Genomic DNA, 19,235 nt, shown 5'->3' with positions numbered 1-19,235 from the left:
TGGAGAGAGGTGGCTCTCCCAGGCTGTCACCTCATGTCCCCCAGGCCCGTGCCCTGGGCTTTTCCCAGGGGGATCAGCCCAGCCCTGGCTCCTCACTCGCTTTTTATTTATTTATTTAAATATTTTTTTTTTGCCTTTGGAGCCGGCCTACCCAGGACTTGACTTTATGGGGCAATTAAAGCAGAGCAATTATCCCCCCGGCATAATTACACGGCCCTTGTGCAGAGGCGGTGGGTGCTTCCGATCCCTCCGGCCACCCCGGGAGCGATTCAGCTGGAAAAAAAGTGTCTCCGTTGAAAGCAGACCGAGCCTTAGTCACCCACCCTGGCCATGGCGAGGTGGGGGGGGGGGCTTTCTTCTTCCTCCCACCCGCCTCCTCCTCCTCCTCCTGGAGCAGTGGCAGGGGCAGCCCCCATCCCACATTCCTCTCCGGCAGGAGATAAGGATCCTGTCTGGCGCCGGGGTTTCCACTGCAGCTCCCTGATTATCGGCAGGCGCCGGGGCAGAGCCCCAGGCACCAGATAAGGAGGGATGGGGAGGGGAGGGGGCCCCGAACCCCCCCACCGCCACCACCACCACCGCTCTTAGAAAACTGTTAACCCCACTGAAAAGTTAGGCTGTGGTTGGTTTTTTTTTTTTTCTATTGTTTTTTGCCTGTTTCTGCGGCCTCGTGGCTGCCTGTAGGGATGGAGAGGGATAAAGGGAGAAGATGGCCTGAGTTGTGCAGCTCAGGTCATTGCTCTTCCATCTTTGCTCAGCAATAAATTGCCTCCCTGTGCAGCGCTTCGCCTCCTGTCCATGGCCACGTTGAGGTTTTGGCACAAGGACACACCACAATGGTGCTCTCCTCCCCTGGCAGACGGGACGTGCGTGTCCGACATCACGCGCAGTGGTGCGGCAAGCTCTGCGTTGCATGGGACATTGGCCATGTCACACGCTTGCCCTGCTAGATGTTGCACTGCATGTTTTGGCCTTCCCTGTCCCCTGCTAACCCCTTACAGGGCATGACTTGGCCTTCCCTGTCCCCCACTAACCTCTTGCATTGCATCTCTCGGCCTTGCACGTCCCCCACCAGCCCCTTGCATGGCACATCTTGGCCTTGCACATCCCCCGCCAACCCCTTATGTGGCCTGTCTTGGTCTTCCCTGTGCCACTCCAGCCCCTTGCGTTGGATGTTTTGGCCTTGCACATCCCCCACCAGCCCCTTGCGTTGCACATCTTGGCCTTGCTCATCCCCCACCAACTGCTTGTGTGGCCTGTCTTGGTCTTCCCTGTGCCACTCCAGCCCCTTGCGTTGCATGTTTTGGCCTTGCACGTCCCCCACCAGCCCCTTGCGTGGCACGTTTTGGCCTTGCATGTCCCCCACCAACCCCTTGCGTGGCACATCTTGGCCTTGCACGTCCCCCACCAACTCCTCAAGCTGGGCTTGGCCAAGGTGCCCTCTGAGTTACAGGGCAGGGTTCTTTATCAGTTGGGTGAGCTCACAAGCAGACGAAAGCTCTTATCACCCTTGTGTCCCGGCTGTGGCATCTCTGTATGCAATTAAACCCCACGTGTCTCCTCTCTGCCAAGGAATCTGGAGGCAAAGGAAGAGGCTTATCTTCCTGATGGTGGCTGGAATGCTCTTGCAGCCCAAAGGCATTTCTCTGCTGTGCTAATGCTGAGATCTGGGGAAAAAAAAAAACATGGAGTTTTGCCCTCTCTTTTCACTATTAAGCTTATAAATAACAGTGCAGCATCCTAGGGAGGGGTGGTGGGGTTTAGGTTTTTTTCTTAACTTTTTTTCCTCCTCCAAGTGCAACTCTGGGCTGATATCCCAGGAATGTGATCTCTTGCGCTCATAAAGCCAGTTTCTGGCCTCCTCCTTTCTCCCCCTTCCTTCCCAGGCATTAAAGAGCCAGGCCTTGGGGATGAACTGGTGGGATCTTGCATCCACTGGGATGTTCCGTAACATACAGGGCCTCTGGTTTCCGGTGTGATGAATCTTTAATGTTTGATGCTCTTCCTTGGGGTGAACATTAAAGAGAAATGACCACCACCAAATAAAAAAAAAAAAGGTGCTTTTTGTTTTTAGTGGGGAGAGAGAAAGAAGGAGCGGGAAAAAGCTGAAATGCAATCGTTTTTTATGGCTTCCTGGAAGGGCTTGGATGTGGGTTGGACAGCAGTGGCTCAGGAGAAGAAGGAGCAGATAGCCCCATGATCGTCTGCCTACTTGCATCTTTCCCTTTCAGGTCGTAAATATAAAACCACTACTTGAAAAACAAAAAGCTCGTTAAGCTGTCAGCGGGCTCCCTCTTGGAAGGTCGTAAATGTGTCTCTTAGCAGTGGCTTTCATTCCTGTCTGGTCTGGGGCGTAGGCACTGGGTCCCCCACTGGGCTGGAGGGAGGTCACTCCCCATTGGGACACCAGTAGCTGGTGGGGGGGCCTTGACCCCACTAACGAGGGGAGTAAGATCCCACCACCAGACATCTGAGGCTCCCCATCCATTCTTGACCCATGCCTTGGTCTTCCACATGGACCTTGGAGTATCACCTCTACGGTGGTGCTCCATGGGGGTGAAGCACAAACTGCACAGGCTGGTGTGTTACTGCTCACGTGTTGGTGCAGAGTCAGGGTCATCTCTGCCGGCCAGGGCCTGTGGAGCATTGGCTTCTCTTACAAAGCTTCTGGTAGGCTGATAAAAGACAATAAAATATTTTAAATTACGTTCAGGCTTGTGATAATGGTGAGCTGGGCCTAGGCTGAAGGGGAGAGCACGGTGGAGCACGATGGAACATCTCCGCCAAGCGCTCTCCAAGCGCGGTTGGGTTTACGGTTGTGTTGGCAATGACGAGCGGTGGCCCTCGTTGACTGTCCTGCGGTGGGGGACAGGCGCCGCAGGCAAGGGCACAGACTCCTGCCTCTGCACCACCTCATTGATTTTTATTGCAAACAGCTCGGCTCAGCTCCTTGCAACTTGCTGAGGCGGGCGTTAGAGAGGATTCGAATAAACAGCCCAGCAAACAGCAGAGAGGGGGAGGAGGTGGCGGTGAAGAGCGTCCTGTTGCCTTCTCCTGGGAGACGGGCTACAAAGGAGCAGCCAGGAGCATCAGCTGGTCTTGTGGTTGACCTAAACGCAGGTTGTTCTGGGATGTCTCTTGTTCTGGTGGGGGTTTTCCACTGTCTCTGGCTGCATTGCAACGAGGCAAAACAACCTTGGAGATCCTTTCCATGCCCTGGTGAAGAGGTTGGATGTGGGGATGGAGAGGGAGGAGATGTGAAGCAGGTGGCTGTGGTGATCCATGGACATCAGACAGCTACCATGGGTGCAGAAGGAACCCATCCTGGTGTGGAAAGGATCTCAATACTTTATGGCCTGTTTTTCTTCCAGAGAGCTCTTTTCCACACCGAGAATAAGGACGCCCATCCCTGTGATCTGTTTGTCATTTAGGGCCCCAATATTTTTTCTCTTGGTTACACCATGTGCTGAAAATGCAACCGCTCTCGCATTAACATCTAATTAGCAGCAGCTAAAAAAAAAAAACAAAACCAAAAAAAAAACCCACCAAAACCGTGCCTGAAACAGGAGGAGAAAAAAAAGGGCGAGAAATTAAAGATGCAAAAGACCTGTTAGATCATCTGGCCCTTCCTTTGGGATTGTTTCGGAGGTGTTTTGTCCAGTCTTGCTCAAAAGTCTCCAGGGCCATTTTACCGCTTCCCTCCCAGGGCATTTCATTGTGTATTGAGAGAAACCTTTATAAATGTAAAAGCTTTATACAATTGAGGTAAAAGAAACAGATTGAGTCATTGTATTGTTCTTTGTAATCAGCTTTGCTTTTCATTAATTTCCTCCCCAAAGCCTTATTTAGGCTGGGAATTTGAAAGAAAAAGCAGGGAAACAGCACATGGGAGGGATGGTGGGAACAAGGGACGGTGGGAAGGGGCTGCCCGGCTCCGGTGTGCTCGCCCTCCTCGCCCCCACGGCCTGGATGTGTTCAGACATCTTCAGGAGCCGCTCTGCCTGCTGGCTGGGCCAAATTTAGCTGGGGTGTTGCACGCTGGGGATCGGTTCGGTGCTGTCGTTGTCCCTTCTCAATAGGGTCTAACTCGTCTGGGCAGCCGCTTGCTGCCGTAGCCTTTTAATTTCGCTTTTTTTTTTTAAAGATGGCAAGTAATAGCACAAAAAAAAAATAAAAAAGGCTACAGGGGGGCATCAGCCGGTGCAAAGAGGAGTGAAAATCAAGGAACAAAATAGGACTTGCTGCTGCCGTGGCTCGGGGTGCCGGGGTATGGGGTTTGTGCCCTTTGGGGTAGGGCGTGCAGCGACCTGGGTTTGGGCACGCGGCATCCTATGGCTCTCCCTGACACATCAGAGGCTTTTTCTAGTGGTGTGCTCTGGGTGAGGCTTCTTTAACTACACCTCTATATCCTCCCGTATCCCACTGTTTTTACTTCTTTAACCTTGCCAGCCTGCCGGATAATTTTTTTCCTTTGAAGCGCCTTGGTTCTTTCCCTTCCCAAGCCACTGTCCTTCTTCCTCTGGTATTTTTTTTTTTCTTTCCACCTCCCTGTTTTTCTCCCTGACATCCCCATTCTCATCCCTAATTTCTCCTTTTCGCTCCCCAAGCCCCCTGTATCTTGCCTTGGCGCTCTCCAAGGGGAGATGCTCCAGATGCTGCCAACATGGGTGCAAAACACCCCAAAAGACATGTCCTTGTCCTTCCTGCTCTTGTGAGCCATGAGCACTCTCGCCCTTGGCCCTCACTGGTCCTATATGCTGCTGCCCACGTGTCCGCGATGGGAAATGAGCAGCGGGCGCCAGACGCTGCACAGCTCGGTCCAGCGCCCCACTGGCTTTAATCCTCCCCGCCGGAAAATACGAGATGCTAATCCTGGGCTCTGCCAGGGCAAAGGAAAAATACGTCTCTGCCTGTGGAAGAAATGTGGAGGAGATGGTTGGGGTTTTTTTTTTGGAAGGGGGGAACTGGGGTTTGCTTTGGTTTTATCTGGTGAGCTGGGCGGGGGGGCATCCCATCCTGCTCTGAGGAGCCGCGTGAAGCTGGTTTGACAGAAGTTTGGTGCTTCTCCCCGGCTCAGCTGGGGTAGCAGAGAGGGAGGCAGTGGGGTTGCTCCATGCGTCTGAGTGTGGTTGTGGCGTTTCCCGGCTGTAAATGCAGCTGGGGGTGTGCGGCGGTGACAGCAGTGCCTCCTCGCTATGATCCAGACCGGTCCTGAGCATCGCTGCTCCTTTCACTGCAACTCCCCCCCTGCTGCCTAATAGCTCTGGGGGGGTTGCTTGCCATCCCTGTGACCCCCTCTCTTCTTGCCCCTCCCCGGAGCACCCTGTCCGCTGTGAGCGGCGTGGGGAGGGAAGAGGTGGGATGGCAGCTTGGCCATGAGGGAATTACCCTGCGCCGAGGGCCCTGTCTGTGAGCCTGCCGAGCCAGCTTTCCTCCCCCACAAGGCGGGCTGGAACCAGCCCAAACATCAGGCCCTGCAACCTCCCCGGGCTTCCTGGGTCTGGGCATGGGGTAGGGTGCTGGGTGGCTCCTTCTGCAGGGCTTTTGGAGGAGTTAAGAGTAGGAGGTGAGGAAAAGAAAGAAGAAAATACCTCCAGCCCCTGTGTCTGGAGGGCTGGACCCCCTTTATCCTGCGGAGGAGGATGTGGGGCATCTCTCGCGGCTGGGAAAGCATGCCCTGGTGCCAGCTGACCATCCTGCCTCCGTGCTGTGATGCCCAGAGCCCTGTATCAGGGTGTTTTGCGATGTTCAGGGCATCCTGTGATGCTCAGAGAGTTGTACCAGGGTGTCTTGCAATGCTCAGAGCGTTGTACCAGAGTGTCCTGTGATGCTCAGAGCCTCGTACCAGGGTGTCTTGCAATGCTCAGGGCATCCTGTGATGCTCAGAGAGTTGTACCAGGGTGTCTTGCAATGCTCAGGGCATCCTGTGATGCTCAGAGACCTGTACCAGGGTGTCCTGTGATGCTCAGGGCATCCTGTGATGCTCAGAGCCTTGTACCAGGGTGCCCTGTAGTGCTCAGAGCGTTGTACCAGGGTGTCTTGCAATACTCGGAGCATCCTGTGATGCTCAGAGCCCTGTACCAGGGTGTCCTGTGATGCTCAGAGCCCTGTACCAGGGTGTCCTGTGATGCTGAGGGCATCCTACAATGCTCAGAGCCCTGTACCAGGATGTCCCGCTCAGAGGTGAAATGCCCCTGGGGCTTTGCTCCTTCTGGTCCATGCATGCCGCTGCAGCGGGCTGAGATGCCTGTGCATCGCTGGTCACCCACGCGGGAGTAGCAGAAGGGTTTACTCCTTTCAGCCGGCCCAGAGAGGGATGAGGAGCTTGGGAATTGCCTCGCTCAGCAAATGAGAGGAGCTGAGGGATGGACAGAGTTTCCCTTTTGGGGCAGGAGAAGGGGTTTTGGGTACCCGTGCTGATTTGGAAGTGCAGGAGCAGGTACCCGGAGCCGTGCCGGAGGCTGGCCTTGCAGGCCGGTCGGGGCCAGATGTTTCCCAGATGTTACTCACTTCCTGTCTGGCTCCTCCGCATTTAGCTTTTTATGTACTTGTTTGTTTTGGACTACAAACAAAATAAAAAGGGTTTTTATAACCCTGTTCCCGTGGGGCTGCGAGTTCAGGATATAATCTGAAGTCTATTCACTATTGTCTCGATCCCTCTCCCTGCCCTCTGTGTCATCCCCGGGCACGCACAAACTCACACGCTGCTTTTGTTAAAGTGTCTTTTTTCCCACATGACGTCTTTTCTCAACGGGCATTTTTCTTTACAACCTCTTCCAGACCCAGGGGAGCGGTGGGAATATCCCTGGCCAGTTTGGGATGGAGGCGGGAGGAGGAAACACGGTGTTTCTCCGTCCTGCCCTGCTCCTTGCCATGGGCTGAGCTGTTCAGGAGGGTTCTGCTGCGCATCTGGGGATGGGAAACTCATTGCACGGATGGGATCCAGCGTCCCGATGGATTGCTCTTGTGCCAGCGCTTTGCCTTGATGCGGGTGTTTGGAGAGGGAGGTGGGAGAGAGTGAAGTAGCCACGTAGCCCACTTTTAAGAGGGGAAAAAAAGATTAAAACGCTTGGATTAAAGGTGTTTGTACTTGATCAGGTGAACACAGAGCTTAACCGCCGTAACCAATAGTCGTTGTGAAGGCGGACGTGAAGTTTTCCTCTCCTGGCAGGGACGCGGGGCAGAAGCCCTGCTGCTGCTTGGCGGTCCCCTGCCCGTTCTCCCCCCTGGCTCTCGGGGCACCCGCTGCACCATCCGCTGGGCTCAAACACAGACGCAGGGAAACAAACTGAAGCTGGCAGCGTCCCTTTAAAACGTGCGTGTTTGGCTCTTTCTGCTCTCTTCTCACTTCATTTGTATTATTACTTTTTTTCCTGCCCGTTGGGGTTAAGGCCCCTTTTCCTCTTTTCTTTCTCCTTCTCCCTTAATTGCCTGTTAAATAATTTAAATATTTAGGACTAAAGGGCTTCAATTATCCATTAATTTACATTAGTAATTTATATATCGGGCTGAACGGACACGCTGTTAGTGTAATGGGTCCCGGCGGAGGGGCAGAAGCCGTGCTGCAGCGCGTTTTCCTGGAAGCGCGGCCCCTTCTTTACACCTCCCAGCCCTGATTCCAAGGGTGCGGGAGGGACCCCGCCGTGTCCCCCTCGGACCTCAGCTGCCAGCAGCGCTGGCCTGAGCAGCTTCTAGTTTATACTGAGCGCTCGATTCCAGACGCTGGAGCCAGTTGCCCAGAGAAGCTGTGGCCACCCCATCCCTGGAGGTGTTCAAGGCCAGGTTGGACGGGGCTTGGAGCAGCCTGGTCTGGTGGGAGGTGTCCCTGCCCAGGGCAGGGGGGTGGACAAGATCTTTGAGGTCCCTTCCAAACCAAACCGTTCTATGGTTCTAAACCCAGGCTTTCAATTCAACCAGAAGGGCTGTATCCCTGCGTGGCTCTGCATTTTAGGATGGCTGCTCGCTGGCACTGAGGAAAACCCGGTCTGGGGCTCCTTGAAGGCACCAAGCGGCTGAACCGGAGGAGCTCGGCGTGCTTCCAGGAAAACTTGTCTATCTAGGAGCGGGGAGAGATCTGTGGGAAGGTGCTTGGAGGATCCTCAGCCCCGTCTGCCACCTCCTTGGCGAGCGCGTGCATTGCAAGCCCCAGCTTAAGCGTTGCCTAGAGTCAGGTTGAACATGTCACACGGTGGTGGACATGTCTCTTAGCGAGGACACGGTTAATTTGGCAGGGCGGCGGGGGCTCTCTGAGGCTAAGCCCCTCAACCAAAGGCTAAAGCCATCCGTGGGAAGCGGATCCAGGGTGGGAAGCGGATCCAGGGTGGCGCTTAGCCTTAAAGGCCAGCATCCCCTGGGTGGTGACAGCTGGCTCTTCCCTCCTGTCACCCTGCCCCAGAGCAATACCTATTTTCTGCCTTTGGAAATATGATTTGGGGAGGATGTGGGGGTTTTCGGGTGCTTGTACATGGTTGGTTTGAACCCAACCTGATCACCGCCAGCCCTGGGCTTGCTGGCAGCCGTGGTGGCCAACTTGCAGGCAGCTGGTCCAGCCAGGGCGGGGGCAGCCGAGCGTCACCAGGATCCATCCCTGCTGCGGCACAGGCATCGGGCAGCATCCCTGACTCTGTGTAGGGCAGGAGGGAGGCCATTTACTGATTGGGCTCCAGGGAAGAGCAAATTGGAGGCAAGCTCCATCCCCGCCCGGGATGGGGGAGTGTGCCCTGCTTGGGGCGAGGGGCTCCGAACCAGCCCTGCCTGCCCTCCTGCAGCAGAGGTCACTTAATGACTCTGATTACCCGCAGCATGGCCGTATTTAAAGCAATTAGCACAAATCACTTATGGAAATGCAGCCGCTGGGGGACAGAGAGGAGAAGAGGAGGAGGCTGGGGGGCATGGTACTTTTTCCGTGTGCTTGATGCTCAGTATGCGTGATCCTTTGCCCCCCTGCTCCCTTGAGACCTTTCTGGATCACCTCTGCTCCCTCTCTCGTGCTGCACAGCCCTCCGTGATGCCACCAAGCCCTGCCAGAGCCATTTCACTGCTGGTCCTGCTAAGGCTGTGCCTTGGGTGTTCCTGTGTCCGTCCCAGCTGTGCTCCGATTTTGGAGTTAGAAGATGCTCAGCGCATTTGTCACCGTAAAGTCTCTGGATTCAGCGAACCAGAACTTGATTTAATTTGGTAGCGTTGCACCTTGCTAGTGAGCATCCTATTTTATTAATTATTTTTTTTTAGGGCGATTTTTATCGGTACCTTGGGATGGTGTAGCACCAGGTGAGAAGGGAGAGAGGGGAAGGCGTGGGAGGGAGCCCGACTTGCATGTCGGTGTGTCGGTCCGCACAGGTGGCAGCATTGGTGGGGATGCTGTGATGGGGATGCCACCCCCTTTGCGAGGTGGGGTGGCACAGACCCCCAGAGCCGGGGCTTTTCCAGCCCCGGCAGCTGCGGCGCGGAGTGGTACCCACGCGGAGAAGGGGAGGATGCTCGCGGGGAGGCTGGGGCTTAGTCCATGGGACGGAGCCGGAACACGGGTGCCGGAATACAAAGGGAGGAAAGAGAAACTTGGCGCGGTGGGAACCTGGCCTGCGTCCGGAGAAGAAAAGGTGGAAATTCCCAGTGGTGAGAAAGGAAGAAACCGGCTGCGGTGGCACGGGGTCCCATAGTATTTAAATGCCGGGGGGAGCACGCGAGGGGAGGAGGGTGCCAAACAACATTAGGAAGCTCCCAAAGGCTTCACATCTTGCCATCAATGGGAGCGGGAGGGAAAAGGATTTGTTTTTTGTAGGGGTTTCCTTCCTCTGGAGCATGGGGTGTTTCTCCCCATGGTGCAGGCAGGGAGGCAGCGATGCCAGGCACCGAAAATAGGCAAAAACCCTCCCAGCTTTAGTCAAATCTCAGGTGTTTTTTTTTTTGCTCTCTGTAAAAGCAGGTGCGAAGTGCTAAGGAGCCCAGCTGGCTTCGGGGTTTAGAGGGGAAGGAATAAAACTAATCAAGGTAATTGCTGAAATGCTTTCGCAACCGGCCGGAGACCTCTCCTGTGTGCTGCGATGGGAAGCTCTGGCCTCGGGTACCTGCTCTCGCACCTGCCCTGGGCTGCGGGGGTTAAAGTACAAGAGAGGCCAGGGGATGGAGAAGCCTTGTCCTCTCCGCTAGTCTCGCTAGTTTGGGATTTTTAGTCTTTAATAGGGATATTGCTGAAAGAAGGGGGAGAGAAAAGTCGTAATATTTGCTATTCAACATTGGAAGGGATTCTTTTTTTTTTCCCCCCCTTAAGTCTTTTTCTATCCCTATTCTCCCCCCTCCCTTTTTTTTTCCCCCTCCTCCTGTTTGTCCCTTACTGTCGAAGTGAAATGACAAGGGGAGAAAAGGGCAGAGAAAGGAGAATGAAAAGCAAAATATTTTCAGCCTCCGTTTGCGGTGGTTGTTGGGATTTTATTTTTTTTTTTTGATCGTGGCAACAAATCTGAAAGATTAAGGGCAACTTTAAAGAGTGTTTAATAAAGGGGCCTCAATCAGCCACTCTTGTGATGTTCCTCGCCCGGTTTGAATTAATGGCGAAATCGGGGCATGGAGCGGACCTCTTCTTTTTGTTGCGTTGTTCGCGGTTAAAAAAACAACATAATGCCGTGATTAAAATGATTTAAAAACCACGCAGCATCGCACCCACCAGCTTCCCGTAAGGAACTGGAATGCCCCATGGCGTGGGAGATGACCCCAGCCGGTGGGTCTGGGAAGCCCCAGCAAGGGGAATGGGTGCCCCTCCTGAGGGAGTGGCGGGAAAAGAGTGGGGAAAAAACCTCGGGAAAAGTAGGGCAGTGCCTGGCGCGGGGCCTGCGGAGAGGCTGGGCTGGAGGCGGCACGGAGCATCCATCCTTCTAGCCAGCTTTGCCTTCCTGGGGCTGGCGGGAGCTGCTGGGGAGGAGAGGGTGGGTGAGAAAACAAGGCAAAAACGGTGGAGGGGAAAAAAAAAAAAAAAGAAGGCAGCTTTCTCCTTTTGGACTGCTTTTCCCTTCTTTGCAGCCAGCTGCCTAAACTTTTTGCTTTACCTTGTTGGGCTCACGCCATCCCTTGCTTCCCTGCATCGGTGGGACATGCACATCCCTCCTTTTTTTGGATTTTGGCCCCAGGACCATCAAACCTTGTGAGCCACCTTTAGAGGGCACAGCCGGGTCGTGTGCCCTGCTGGATGTTGGGCATCTGGATGCTCTGAGGGTGAAACCCCGCTCCCCCTCCTGCCCGTGGTCCAGGGAAGGGATGCTCGGAGCTGGGATGTGGGGTGGGCAGCAGAGCATCCTTCTCCTCCCGAGGGGCGCCGGGAGGGCTGTGGCCCCGCTCCCTGACGGTTTAAAGTTGCTTTTGGTGCCCGAAGCCAAGGTGGTCGCCTCCGGATTTGCACATCGAGGGTGGGGGGAAAGGAAAAAAAAAAAAAAAAGACACAACACAAGAAAACACATTGCAAAACAGCCGCCTGGAAATTGCACTCTCCAGGGGAATGCTGGGGAATTTACATTTTTAAATATGTATGTAATTTGGGCGAAGGGGAAAGCGCTTTCTGCCTGCGAAACCGGCAACTTTCCTTCTCACGGAGTTAGCATTTTAAAACTGCATCGCTCGTTTGAACAGGAGACCTTTTTTTTTTTCCCTTTCCTTTTTTTTTTTTTCTTCCCCAGAGAGAGATTGCATCTTGCACTTGATTTACTGCAGTTTGAATGATAATTAATAATTCCTTGGACTTTCTGGCGTTAACCGGGGCAACAAGTCACTGTTTGTTCCTTGTTTTCTTTTCCCTTCTCTCTTTTCTTGTTGAAATTATTATTCTTTTCACAACAGAAACACAGTACACGCCGTCTATGTGAATAAACAGCGTATTACCGCGTTATCCGCTGCTGGCTTTTTTTCTTTCGTGAGCCAAAGCAAATAAATAAAAGTTCATATAATTATTATATCCATTAAAAATAACGCGGCAGCTCGGTAAACAGAACAAACTATACAAGAGTACCGCGACAATGGAATTAAAATAGCACAAAGGAAAGTGTCCGTGCCCATAACAAGAACTAGCGCTAGATGAAATTTGGAGATAGTTTTCAAACATAACTGCTTCCCTGAAGGAAATGTATAAAATAGCACAAAAGGAGTGAGTACAATAGAGTGTAATGGGGATTTGCTACATAATTCCTCCTCCTTTTTTTCTTTCTTTCTTTCTTTCTTTTTTAATTCATTCCCCTTTCCGTGGGTATTTACGGGGATTCGCGAAGCTCCCAGCTCTGCTCTTGCTAAAACCAGAAATAAGGCACAATTTACTCCAATCTGCCGGCGCGGTGTTATAAATCTATATAATGAAAAATGAAGAGGTTCGTACCATAAGGGATCTCAGCTGTTTACACTTCTCAGGAGGTTTCGCCTTTGATTATCATAATCATAAAGATAAAAACAAAAGAGTAGCGACTCCATAAATACTCCGGCGTAATGCGTAATCAAGAAGATAAATCTTTCTGCTCCCGGCTCCGAGGGGAGCTGCTGGCAGAGCCCCGGGTGTCTCTGCTGCGGGGCTGGCGGTGGTGGGGATGCGGGTCGGACCCCCTTAGCCGCTGGGATGCTGTGGTGGGACGCACAGGGATGCCCCCTTGCCAGGGTACCCTGCTTTTAGTTTTCCTCTCGGGCTGCTTTGCAAAAGCCTGACCTGGGCATTTAGCTAAAGAGTTGATTATTTTAATGTGGTTTTTTTGGGTCGGGTGAAGTGGGTTTTGATTGATAAGGCCATCGCGTGCAAATTCCCCCTTGCTGCTCCTTCTTCCCACCCTTTTCTCAGCTCAGACTTTGCTTTCTGTTACTTTTTTCCCCCCCTTCCCCAGCCAGTGCGGGTTAGTGGAGGTGCTCAGCGAGGGAGGCCGGCTGCAGGCTTTTCGTTTGGCTGGGAGAAGAATCTGCTTTTTTTTTTTTTTTTTTTTCCTCCAAGGGTGTAATTAGGGCTGGCTGGGCGCACCCCCTCATTACCCGTGCTGGGGAGGAATGCTCTCTAATTATAACGTGCGCTTGCCGGGGGGGGATCTGCTAACCCGTCTGGGATGCTGCTGCGAAATGCTGTCCTCGTGTCTGTCTGTCTGTCTGTCCCTGCTGTCCCCTGCCCTGGGTGGGCTCCGGGAGGAGCTGGAGGGGATGGGATGGGGGGGAAGGGGCTGGATTGACCCCCGGGGGGACGATGCCGAGTTCGGAAGGGAGGGTTGCAAAGGGACCGTAAAACTCTCGGGAAAGAACGGAGGCAATCGATGGAGGAAAATGAGGTGGTTTGTCAGGCAGAGGTGCTTTGGGGAGGAGGTTAGGTGGTTCTTGCCAAATGTAGTGATTAATAAAAGGTTGGTGAGGGCAGAGAGCTGTAGAGGGGGACAAGGGGGTTTGTGGTGCCACAGGGACATCGTGTCGGTCTGTCTGTGCTGTCTGTGAGTCCTGCTGCTCTGTTACGGGGGGGGTGAGTTCCCCAAATCTAGCCCGTGCAGCCAGGCTTGCAGGACCTTTCCTGGCCAGTGGGAGCGGGGGGCTCTGCTTTTTTTGGGGGGGCAGAGAAGAAGACCTTGGAAACACGTGACCCCGGGGTGGAACGACACCTTCTGTGGACGGCAGGGCACCAGCGGTAGCGAGGGTCGAACACAGCAACACCCTGAGCATCGTGGTTTTGTGGTCCAGCCTTTGCTGAGTCGCCATTGCATGTGCCTGGGGGAGATGTCGGAGGCCACGGGGATGGGCACCCCAGCAGCACATCAATGGACGGACATCCTCGTGGCTTCTTGACCTCAAAATCCAGCCTTGCTCCCGGCTGGAGGTGAGATGCCCGGGCACCAGTGTTTCTCCTTGCTGCCCCTGAAGGGCTCCATGCTCAGTTTTTGGCCTCCCATGGCCATGTCTGCGGGCAGCTCGAGTCCGTCCCGTCTCATCCTCTCCGTCCTCCCGCCGAGGGAAAGGTTAATGAGCACCGCGCTGAGTTAATGAGGCTGGGGGGTTACATCAGCAAGATGTGCGCCAGGGCTGGGAGGTGACGGCAGCCCTCAGGATGGCAGCGCCTGTCACATCCCCTGCATCTCCCTTTCCTCTGCGCCTCCCAGCTCGCCTCTCGACCCTGCTTTGAAGAAATGGGAGGGCTGGGAAGGCAGGAGTTTTGGCGGGCTCTGTGCAAGGGAGCAGCAGAGGGTGAAGCTGCACTTGGTGCAAAGGGCTTCAAATCTTGCAAACCCATCCACCTTTTGTTTTTGGGGCATTGGGCACGTCCCTGGAGAAAGGGGTTTTGGGCCATGGCTTTGCAGGGCACTGCTCTGCCTCACGGAGACTTTGCCTTTGAAGATGCCAGGAGCCGCTGGCACCTCCTTGGTGACGGGGCTTCGTGTTGGGAGACGGCAGCGGTGTGCAGGAGGCTGAATGTGTGCGATGGGGAGGAGAAGGGGATGCTCGGGGAAGAGAGGATGATGCTTCGGGGAGCAAGGATGCTCAGGGTGCTTTTAGGAGGAAAAGCTCGGCTATGTTTCACTGACAGACCTGAAATTATCCCAGGAGGGCGCTCTGGGATGGGAAGTCCTTGGGAACAGGGCAGGTTCCCAGGCGTCATCCCTGGCCTGGTGGTGCCGGCTCCCCCTGAGCTGTTGGACTGAAATGTGGTGGGATGAGGACTGCATCCCACGTGATGACCCTCGCTCAGGTGGCGATGCCTCCATGTCCCCCTGGGGCTTCCAGCAGGGATGTCCCTGATCCGGCGATCCAGCGGGCATCCTGGCGTGGGAATGAGCTGTTCCGTGGGTCTGGCACCACAACTTGCTGGAGTTTAAATGGCAACAGCACTAATCCCTAAATGAGTGTGGTCATACATTCCCCCTGGAGGCAACAGGAGGGGGGATTTGGGGTGGGGGGAGAGAGTCCTGCTCCTTTCAGACACCTCCTTGAGCTAAGCTGGTGGCCAGAGCATCCCGCCGGTGGCCAGACCATCCCTGCCGTCCCCCTCCCCGCCAGGGGGTTGGGAAGGCAGGCGGCTCTCCTCCTTCGACGGTGGAGATAAGCTGTCATATTATTTTTTTTCATTTCTACAGGATTTCTACCCGCCTGGCAGGCGGGAATGGGTTTAACCATTGCCTCTCGGGCCTTCGCACGAAACTGCGCTTGCCCTGAAATCAATGTGGGGTGGGGAAGATGGAGGCGGAGAGGGTTAAGCGCCCACCGCCACTGAGATTTAGCCGGGAGAAGCCCAGGCATCCCGGCTTAATCCTTACATCACATTCCTGCCTGGCCGGTGCAGCGGGGAGGGATGCAGGGAGGGGAGGGATGCGTGGTCGTGGGTGATGGGCACCACTGCTAATGCCCCTGTAATCTTCCAAATATTTGGAGGGATAACAATTGCAGAAGGGAGGATTTTAACGCTTTCCCGTGGAGGTTTGCTCGGCCGTTGCTGCAAGGGGGAATTGCTTTTGGGGCTCGCCGTCCCTTCTGGCGCGTGTTTTGGGGGGATGGAGGTTGGGGGGATATAGTGCTGTTCCCCGTGCAGGCTGGTGGTGCTGGTTGGTTGGGGGTCTTCGATCTCCGGCCAAGTTGCAAAGGCGAGCTGCGAACATCTGCAGGTCACCCCCCGGGGAACAGATGCTGCGGATAATCCAGCTCAACCCCAGCAGATTAAAACGTGTGATGAAGGGTGAGGGAGAGGAGGCTGGAGAGGGAAAGAAGAAGTCAGTGCCTATTCCCCTCCTCCCTTTTTCCACCTCGCCGCTCCTATCGTACCCATCCTTGGGGGGTTTGGTCCCACGGGCTCGAGCACCCTCCTTGCCTCTCCTCCCCAAAAATATGGATTTTAGGGGTGAATTCAGTGCTCTAGCACATCGCACCGCAGCACCCGACCCGCTTGCCCCAAATAGCATGAGGCTGTGGGATACTGACAGCCTGGGACTTCCGAAAAAAAAATCCCCCAAAGGGAGCTGGGAAGCAGGCACCCACCTCCAGAGGGAAGGAGGGAAGCCGGCAGATGGGAACCCCCTGCAGACGTCTGCCAGGGAGATGACGATTGCAGTCAGCGCAGCGCGCTCTCAAATATTTATCAGTGTGTGTCGCTGCTGGGAGTTTTATTGCTTGTTTGATTGCAGCCTGGAACTGGAAATCCCGGCTGCGCGGGGCTGGCGTCCCTGCCTTCGCGTGCCTCTCTGGCATGTGCCACCCCTGCGGTCAACGGGCCAAGTGGCCACCTCAGGGGGGGATCAGGGTGGCCTTGGGCAAAGCAGAAGTGGCCTCCGTGTGTTTTGTGGGTCAAAGCCTCAGTTCCCCCGGGGTGATGCTCGTTGCAAGCACGCATGCAAACCCTCCTGCTCACAAAGTCTTCACCGGTATTTGGAGCCATCTGAGTGTCCCAGTGCGTGTCCCCAGCCTGGAGAAGCCAGACATCTGCTTCTTTCAAGGTTTCTTATATATTGTATATGTATATAATCATAGAATCATAGGATGGTTTGGGTTGGAAGGGACCTTAAAGATCATCTGGGTCCAACCCCTTGCCCTGGGCAGGGAACACCTCTCACCAGACCAGGTTGCTCCAAGCCCCGTCCAACCTGGCCTTGAACCCCTCCAGGGATGGGGCAGCCACAGCTTCTCTGGGCAACCTGGGCCAGGGACTCACCCATAATAATGATATTATGCAAGACCATTGGAGGTGAAGGTTGTCCCAGCAGAGGGTACCCTCTCCCACCTTCACAGGGCCATTTATCAATGTCCTTATCACACAGGAGCAGACCAGAACCTTTCCCCAACCTCTCCATCCACCCACAGCACCTCGTCCTGGCCATGCTGGAGCTATTTGCCCCTCTATCCCAGGGGGGAAGGACCACGTGGAGGTGATGGTGGTGTACCACTGGGAAGGTGCTTCTTATTTTTGGTGTATTTTGTGGCTGCTGCTGGATAGTTGGGGCAGGTGGGAGAAGCAGTTGTTCATCCTCATGGCACGAGCAGGTGTGTTTCCCCCCAGCTGACTGTATATGGATTTTTTTGGGGTGCCACTCCATGAGCAAGAGGTTTTCCCATGTGGTCCTCAGGACATGGAATGTAAGGTCGTGTTCACGGCTTATGATAAATGTGCCCATCGTGGTTCTCCTCCCTCTTCACATCCAAAGTTCCCATTGTTCCTCTGCCTTAATTCTATCCCAGCGTCTTTAAATACCAGTGGCCGTATCATGCTGGAGCCGAACGCCCTGCCCAGCTGCAGATGCTTTTCTTCGGCCGGTTTCTGGATGGAGAAGTCAGCCTCCCCCTTGCTCTGCTCCTGTCCCAGAGCAGGAGCCCGGGGGTGCCGTGGGGTTGGGGCTCTGCAGTACGGCCCCAGTTATGAGTCTGCCACGAAAAAAAACATTCTCTTTTTCCCTGTCTCCTGTTAAAGCTGCTTTTTTGGCCCTGGATCTCTCTTGGCCAGAAATACATGATCTCTCAGCTGTTGTGAGTTTGCAGGGATTTAGACTTTACCAGCAGCCAGGATCCTCCTAGCTTTAAGGGTTTGGGATTTTTGTGTTCAAACCTTAAACCGCGCAGGTTTTTATAGCCACCGAAAGCAGATGCTGAGTCTGGCCCAGGGCTGGGAAGATTGTCCTGTCCTACCACCCTCGTCCCCAAACTCACTGTGTCCCCTTGGAGAAGAAACCTGAAGCATTGAGCTTGGGGACCCCCAGCACGGATTTGGGCAGACCTTCTCTCAGGGCAGGGAGTCAGATGGGACCCGTCGACGGGGGGGTTCGGTGGATTTTGGGTACCGCTGGCGGTGTTTCAGCCCCGAATCCCGTGTCCCACCACAGCCCAGACCATGACCCATCCCACCTGCAGGTGAGACCAGGGGTGAGTCACAAATCTGCGATTTTCATCCCTGTCGGTGTGACTCATCCCTCCCTGCTCCCAGATCCTCACCAAAGTCTCCTTTAGCATCACCAAAGTGGTGGTGGGGTGGGAGGAGATGTGTCTTTGGTGTTGGCTGCTGGAGGAGAACCTCTCCTCGCCCGCGGTTTTGGGTCAGAGACACATGCGCTTCGGGGTGAACTTGCCAGAGGCAAGGCCCATAGGGGAAGGTTCCTCCGAAAATTGGCTTCTTTGGGGTTGTTGGGTCTTTGTGGGTCACCCTTATGGTGCTGGGTGGGCTGCAGGACTCCTCGTCAGCATCCTGGGATGAAACACAAACAAAAATATGAAAGAAAAGAAATAAAGGCTGGTGCAGATATGGAAGAAAAACTTAATGGGGAGTTTCATACCCACGTTATGGCCAGGGATGATAGATCTTGGAGTAGTTGGCATCAGGTTGGACGGGGCTTGGAGCAGCCTGGTCTGGTGGGAGGTGTCCCTGCCCAGGGCAGGGGGTGGCACTGGGTGGGCTTTAGGGTCCCATTCCAACCCAAACCATTCTGTGATTCATTCTGTGCTCTGCCGTGTGCGATACCTGCGCCCTGTCCTGGCCCTGAGCTCGGGTACCACTTCGCAAGGCTGCACGCTTGCAGGGATGCAGAGAGCATCGTTTCAGAGAGGCTTTTCACACAAACCCGGGAGTGAAGCTTTGTTGGCTGCCTCCGCTGCCAGTTGGATTATCTCCTGCCAGCCCCCTTTGCCAGGGAATTTAGTTTTGCGGCATCGAAGTGTGTTGTGTTTTTTTTTTTTTTTTTAAAAAAAAACAACCCAACCAACAAAACAGCTCAGTGGATGCAAAATTGAAGTAGTCAATTAAGAAAGGGGGAGAAAAAAAAAGAAAGTGATATTTGCTGCTGTGATACAGGTAAGAGGGGTGCTCAGCAGGAGAGGGGAGCAGGACCTGATGGGGGGCACGGGGAGGAGTGTGGGCCGGTTTCCCGGTGGGGGCTGGCACCTCCACATGCCCCCGTCCCCCCGCACGCCCCCACCCCCTTGCACGCCCGCCGGGCGCTGGGAAAATTACAGGTCTGCGGATGATCCGGGGGAAGGAATGGCCGGGTTGAGGAGAGGTGGGGAAGAGCCAGCCAGAGCGGGAGAAATTAGCCCGGAGTTTAATTCATTGTTTCCAAAAGAGCAGTTAATGGATTATGACAAATGTCCTGCCGCTCTCCCTTAGTGCCTGTGTTAAATGGAAATGGAAAGTCAATTTTCCTAAATGGATTTTAAACGACTGACCTCGTGTGTTGGGGTTTGGTTGTTGGTTTTTTGTTTTTTTTCCCCTGGATGATTTTTGCTCGGGAGGCAGCCCGGGCATCTTATTTTCTTGATGCATCTGATTATTTTTT

The 19,235-nt window shown here is 54.3% G+C and overlaps 1 protein-coding gene across 2 annotated transcripts in view; it reads left to right on the top strand.

Annotated features, from left to right (window-relative positions):
• Positions 1 to 19,235, top strand: part of UNC5B (unc-5 netrin receptor B) — a 58,024-nt gene that overhangs the window by 19,265 nt on the left and 19,524 nt on the right. The window lies entirely within an intron of this gene.

The sequence above is a fragment of the Chroicocephalus ridibundus genome, chromosome 6, assembly GCF_963924245.1.
Source record: "Chroicocephalus ridibundus chromosome 6, bChrRid1.1, whole genome shotgun sequence".
Taxonomy (NCBI): Eukaryota; Metazoa; Chordata; class Aves; order Charadriiformes; family Laridae; genus Chroicocephalus; species Chroicocephalus ridibundus.
Note: the sequence above shows the minus strand (reverse complement) of the source record. Positions and strands in the feature narration are given on the sequence as shown.